This window comes from Teleopsis dalmanni, chromosome X (assembly GCF_002237135.1).
Source record: "Teleopsis dalmanni isolate 2A chromosome X, ASM223713v2, whole genome shotgun sequence".
Classification (NCBI taxonomy): domain Eukaryota; kingdom Metazoa; phylum Arthropoda; class Insecta; order Diptera; family Diopsidae; genus Teleopsis; species Teleopsis dalmanni.
Window position 1 is genome coordinate 100646899 of NC_051848.1, and position 7480 is coordinate 100654378.

Consider the following 7480-nt stretch of genomic DNA (forward strand, 5'->3'; position numbering starts at 1 on the left):
GCAGTGCTTTATAAAGGCCTTTTCTACGCAGCGAGTGTGTAAGGCCTTCCTCAGAATTTGTATTGCAGTGCTTTTTAAAGGTCTTTTCTACACAGCGAGTGTGTAAGGCCTCCGATATTGGCTCATCCAGAACAAAAAAGAAATAGTAAAAAATACAAGTGTGTAGGTACTACTTACTGCAGAAAAAGGCCTTTAAAAAGGCCTTTTTACTCCTTATTTCTGCTACTGGGAATTGATGCTTACATTTTATTGTACTTGAGCATTACACAACAACAACAACCACACACACACACAATTCAAGGGACTTTTTTTGCCTTTTGTGCTCTTATGGTACATGTGTGCGTCTATGAGACTTTGTTTTTGTTGGCTGCTAATAAAATGCTTTGTGGTAAAGTGTCAACATTATCAATGTAAAATGTCAAATTTGACATTTTGTGGTTACATGTGTGACGCTTTCCAACCAAAACGATCATGATGTTCTCTGCTTTCCAAATATTGTTATTGGTGCATGCTGCTGCTACAGGCACTCGCAAATGCCTGTTTATGTATGTATATATGCGTAGAAGCGTATGCACACACACAGCAGCTGCTGCGCTGCTTTTTCCTTTTTTCTCGCTTTTTGCTCGTTTTTGCTGTTGTTGCTCTTACATGGCACAATTGCTCTCTTAAGTGGGGTGCAGACTATCATACTGGTATGTCATACGAGAGAGAAAAACGTCGTATGACACACAGGTATGATAGTCTGCCACCTCTACCAACGTGTTGGCGTGCTCACCAAAATTTTGGTGAACAGCTCTCGCATACGTGTTGTGTATGATAGTCTGTCACCCCTAACGATTCATACGTCATACAAATGCATTTTTGCCTTGCAAATTTATTGTGAGCAGGTGGAATATGTAGAATTATAATACAAATTTAATATGTTTTTTATTATTTTATTATTAATGTATTTATTATTATTATATTTATTATTATTAAAATTACACTTATAAATTTGTGTTAAATATTTAATTGTATCTTAGTTAAAAAAAATATAAATTTTTACATAAAATTCTTATAAAAATAAAATATAATTAAATATTTTATTTAATATATTAAAATATTTGTTTAATTTATTAAATATTTTATTTTATTTTATTTTATTTTAATTTATAAACGATGATTATAAGTAAAAAATTTTTTTAAAAAAACATCTAATATAAAACATCGTTAAATTTATGATCTAAGCCCAGTAATAAAAAAACGTATTGAAAATTGGTCGTAATAACAATTAATTAATAACCCGAAATTTAAGATATAATACTTTGTATTCTAAATATGCTTTTCTTTGTTAAAACTTGTTATTAAAATAAAAGAATTTTAAATGTTAATAACCTTTAACTAACAAATATATGGAAATGATCAAATTTCTTCAAAAACAATGAAGATATATACATTCTTATGTATATATATATATACATTATTTGTATGATCTATTTATGAAAAATTTCTTAAGAAACTTTACAGGTAGTGAATGAAATTAACTACGGTCCTTTACTGATCTTTTCATTTTAACTACTGTGCTTAATGACCAATTTACCTGAAAAAATTATGAATATGGATGCAGATAAAGCATTTTTAGATGCTTTCATCGAATGTTAACAAAAGCAATCGCTGTTTGTGGGATGTCCAAAGATGTGAATATAAAGATACAAAATATACAAAATTATTATCAATTATAAGCAAAACACAACCTATACGTTAACTATCAATTTTTTCAATTTTAAAATTTTATTTTAAACACACAAATTTTCACAACATTACCCGCAAAAGCACTCTTCAAAAATTTTGCCTACTCTTGTGTGTCATACCTGTTCAAATTCGGACGCTAGAAGAAATTTGAGCAAGAGAGAGCGCAACTCGTATGACACACCAGTATGATAGTCTGCACCCCACTTTAATACGCGATCAATTTATGTCATAAAATTGAAATTTCCTTCTTGTTGTTTTTGTTGTTGTTCGCCTTGTACCTTGTATGAAATATGTGAGCATTTGAAAAAAAGGTTTTTTTTATTTTTGCTTTTTAGTTGCCATTATTTGCTTTTTTTGTTTGTAGATTACATTTTTGCTAGTTTTTGATTGACAGGAAAATTGCCACTTTATTTCCTTCTGTGGTATTTCAGAACGCAAACGTCAAAACTTTAAATGATGAATGTGCGTTTTACTAGCACTAATAAAGATATATAAACTAATATTAAAAATATATGAATTTTATTTAGAGCTCTTATTTTCAAATGCAGTCAAAAACGTCCCGAATAGATTTTCTTTAGCCTCAAAAGAGGTGATTTAAATATCATCGAAAATAATTAAAACACCTATAATGTTAACTATTGTGATGACATTACTATTACCATTTCTTCAACCATTAGTGGAACATTTTAAATGGTGGACTGTACGTTATAGACAACCGCAAAATATAAGCCACTTGTCAGACCAATAGCAGACCAATAGGTCGATAACTTCATCCAGATGAGGAGTAATAACTTCTGCAAACTCCGTCAGTCACGTCAGTAGTTTTCATTGCACAATATGAGGTATCACTAAGGGTTGTATTATGTAGGGCGTCTTGGGCACGGCAAAATTGGGTCTTTGGAGCTATGCCGAAAATGCGTGTTATGTAGCCTGTCACATCAGTATTGCCAATTTCGTGTTTTTACTCCTTTTTGTTTTTTTTTGGTTGTGCCTAAATTTAAAAGGAAATGTAGATATGCTCACTTTTAATTTGTCAACAAAAATATTATTATATTGTCTTATATTGTCTTAACAATTGTTAATTAATAGTACTTACAAAATTATGCGCCTTTCCTTAAAATCGGAAAATGTAATAATTAGATTATTAGCAGTTTATAAAAAGGCTGTGTTGTTTATTACCATTTTTTCTCCAAAACGTACTGAAATTGAGTAATTTACTCTGAAATAAATTACTAAACAACATTGCTTTACCTTAGTGCCGAGGCACAAATATTCCGGCTCTCTTGCCGGAATTTGAACCAATATATTGTTTTTTCTGTCAACCTTAATTTTATAATTTGCATTGAAAACAACAACAATTTTACTCATGCTGTACCCGAGACCCTCTACATAACATGGCGCTAACGAATTCAAACAATTTCTACGGTCATTAAGTATTCAACATAATGGGGCACGAATATGATATTTAAACTCACTATCGGTTATAGTTTTAGAACTATAGAATAAAGGTATAGTTCTCATTTACTTTAGTAACTTCTGTTTATATATAGCTCTTTGTGATTAACGTTAATTGTGTTTAGAATGCTTAGTTTAATATATATAAAATTACATTTTTGAGAGCCATAACTTTTCATGTGGTCCAGCATCCGTTGATAAACTGATAAAGAAATATATTCTTTTAATAAATTTTAAAATATGGTGTTGACATTCATTTTTGCATGCACTTCACATTTTTCGCGCTATTAATTAGCACTTTTAGCTTGCATAAAATTTTTATTTATTTTGCTATATTTGTGTAAATGAGCTGTAAGAATGAAATATAAAAGTTTATTTGTCAATTGATATTATACTTATTGAATGTGACAATTGAGATGTCTTGACTATATCCACACTAAGGCAATAATAATATTTCTTACAAGAGAAATGAAATAAGATTTTAAAACAAAGTTTTGTCTTATTTCTTAAATTTTAACATCGGGAATGTATTATGTAAGGTTTTCGCAGTGCACTAAAATTCTTTTAGAGGTACTACCCCATTTGAGGAAGATCTATGTTTGAAGACTTCGAAGTTCTTTTTGCTTCGATTGCTTGTAACCAGCCGAGTTTAGTTTTGCCATTAACACATAGCTAAAGGCCTCAGTAGCCAGAGCTAGATCTATACATATTAATATTAGTGTTATAAACTAAACTATCATTATTAATAAATAAAATTAAAATCTATCTCTGTTCTAGTATCTCTATTCTTCATTTCTATGACTTTCTTTTGTCAATATATCAATATCTCGAGAAGTAAGCTAAGTCCGTGTAAAGCGTTGTAGTACGGTTGTTTGAAATAGCTGACTTTATCATATCGGCATATTAGAGAAATCAGAAGCGCACCAAAACAATCAAGAATTTTTGAAAAATCTTGGAATTAATTGTGATTCATACCGATTATCTATTATAAAAATTAATAAATCAATAAAATATCAATTTAATATATAAAAAATAATGTTTTACTAATCTAATGATATGAACTGAGAAGCAACTAAGTATTAGGAAGATCCCTTATTTATAATGGTAGATATAGTTAAATAATTAAAAATGAATTGTTGGATCACTATAATATCTCCCATATTTATCATATATTTTTTGCACATAAATAAATAGAGTTTTTTTAAAATAAATGAATGAAAATCAACTTCTGTTAAACTGTTTCCAGGCTATTGTGTTTTTGTTTTTTTGCTAACATTTATCATAAACAATTATATTAACAATGAAGCAGTTACTTTCCGGCCACTTAGTCTACGTGCCAGCCTCGCAGCTATTTTGCATATTAAAACGTATTCGTCACATATGTGGGCTTTCTGTCATTTTTAATTGGTTTATGCCCCGAAAGGCTCGAGCGACTTTGGAGTTTCTCATCTTAATTTTTTGCCTTCATAGACGTCAAACAACTGTCATTTCATTACCGCCAATGCCGAGGGGAACTCACAAACAAACATTATCATTAATTTATTATAATTTTTTACTTAAGTATCTTTTTTATTGCTATTTATTTTAGATGCATGTCAACTATTTAACATGCTAACGATGCCCAGTAAGGCAAATGTGCAAAATTTAAGAAAATAAATGAAGAGAAAAGAAAAGAAAAGAGATTATGGAAGAAAACAATAAGAAATAAAATAAAAAAATTACTTAAAATTAACTCGTAAGTTTTGTTGATTAATTAAATTCGTCAATAAATCAAAAGTCTGTTAAAATTTCTTTGTTCTTTCGAGCCAACAACTCGAAATCGCACTGGCAGTGTTGAAATATTGACACCACAGGTGATTTCGATTCGAACGTTGGCGTTTCTGTGAAGAGCGATCGACGGTGATGCCGATTAGACAAAAACAGGGAATTTTAGAAAGGAAACAGCAATCGAATTAAGAACTACGCTGAACAAATTACTAAAATTTGGAAATCCCGAAACGAGTAAATGAGTAATAATAAAAATCTCTTTCGTTCGAGCACAAAAAAGTCATTGAAAAAAAATCCCTGACATGGATACGGAATAATGGGTTTCGTGAATGTAATAATACTTCACATTTCCAATGCAAAAAGGAAATTTCATTAAAAATGTATTGATTACGAGAAAATTTAATTAAATTAATTTATCATTACTGTCCTAGATTTTCAGCCGAGGGAAGTCGCTACTGGCACGACATTCTAGGTAACCGGCTAAAGAGCTGGTTCGTCTCTACAGTTATGGTTAGGTAGCCTTTTTCAGCAGAACAGAATTGAGGTTGCTGGTGGGATTGCGTTATCACCTCAAAAAAATGGGTCTGTCCGAAGATATAGATTGTTGACTCCACTTAGAAGCAGAAGAGACTTCCAGTCAAATTCTCTTTGGCTGCTCAGCCTTGATCTGGGCCAGGATAAAAAAGTGAATTATGGTACAAAGTTTGCCTGAATCTAATGTTTCATTGCGAGATACACGCTTTCAAACATTGAATAAATACATAAGAAATGGGTGACAACTACTCCATGCGTTTTGGAGATGGAGGGTCGCTAATTGTGCCAATGGTTGACGTGTCCAATAGCTAGCAGTGTAGGGTGGTCGTCCAAAAAAAAAGCAAAATTGAATTGAATTTGTCGCAAAAATCAGTGTGACCACTTAAAATACATAAAATTTGTACGGATGTCGTATCCGTATTTGCATTAAAGGAAGTGGTCACTGGGTCGAGAACTAGTCTCCCCTTCTGATATTAGAAGTCCTTCAACGGCTGACATTCTGTCTTTCATTCGGAAGGCGGAATGACTTCTGTTCGGTAAGAGTTTATTGGAGCACAAAAAATCAACCATGGTTGATATCCGCAATCATACATATATTTTCTATATTAATGCTTTTCTAAAAAATTAAATGGGGTTTTCCTGAAAACCGACAGTGTGAACAGTCCAAATCACACATGCCCGGGAGCAAGCTTGCTTCTTTAATATCTTAAATTTCTTGCTAAATCTTAAATCGTTTAACAGAATTTAACAATTTAAGGTAAATAATTTATTTTCAGTACAAAAATATATCTAATGAATCTTTAGATGGGTTATTTCCGAAGACCTTTACGGGGGCTTTTTTACCAAATCTGAGTTGGACATGTCACCTTCTTTTATTCTATGAAATACCTGTAAAATGTATTGTTTATATCACAACAAAAACAACACCAACAAAACTAAATGTTACGACACCAATCACACTTAAATGAACAACAGTGGCTGTGGGAGCAGCAACAGCAGCAACAGCAGCAACAGCAGCAACAACAGCAACAATAGCAGCAACAACAGCAGCGGCAGGAGTGAATTTAATTGAATTAAATTGCTTTGCATATTGCAACATCAATTGGCCAATTAAGCAGGGAAAAAATTGACGTCAAAAAAGAAGGGTTCGACAATAATTTTTACAGTGAAACATTTGTTTGCTTTCAATCACTTTTCGTCACGAACTAGTCAACAACCAACAACAACAACAAACATCAACTGCAGGAAAAAAACAAAAACAAAAAATGCATTTCTTTTTTAGGTGGCATATCAAATCAAATAAAATTTTTATTGACAAAGTTCACAAAAAATGAATGCCAAAAAGACCACGGACACTCCCTACGGTATCATAATTGAATATTGATATAGCACAAAGCTTAACGGGAACTAAAAAATCTAATGATAAAAGATTTTACATATACTTCAGATATCAGATAGACGACTGCTGTATAATGCACCAACAAAATCATCATATATAGCAGAGGAGTTGATGCCAGAGATCACGACTGAAAACTTTCTTTTAAAATGTATTTCATTTTGGCTTTATCTGGTTGAATATTCATTATGCAAATAAAGCAATAGCATTAGAATAAAGAGAAAAAAGTACTTCAACAAGTACTGATGAAATATCGATACATCGGGATTAAGGCAAGTCACGTACTTTATAAACTTAACCGTAATAAATCAAATTCGTAACGGCTTCTTTAACGGAAAAAACTTTTAAGTCCAGACATCTTACAAAGATAACTACACTAAAATCAAAAAATAAAAATTTTTTTAATTAATAGTAAATATATTATATCGCAAAATACACATTAGGTTCCAGTACATTTACGTTTCCATATAGATTTTAATAATAGATTTTGATAATATAATTTTCTGTTACCTGGGTGGACCAGTACTTCCTCAACCAATTTTTGCAATCTGCCTTAGTCTGATACTAAGTTTCTCCAATCGCCCACGCGTAGCTTCA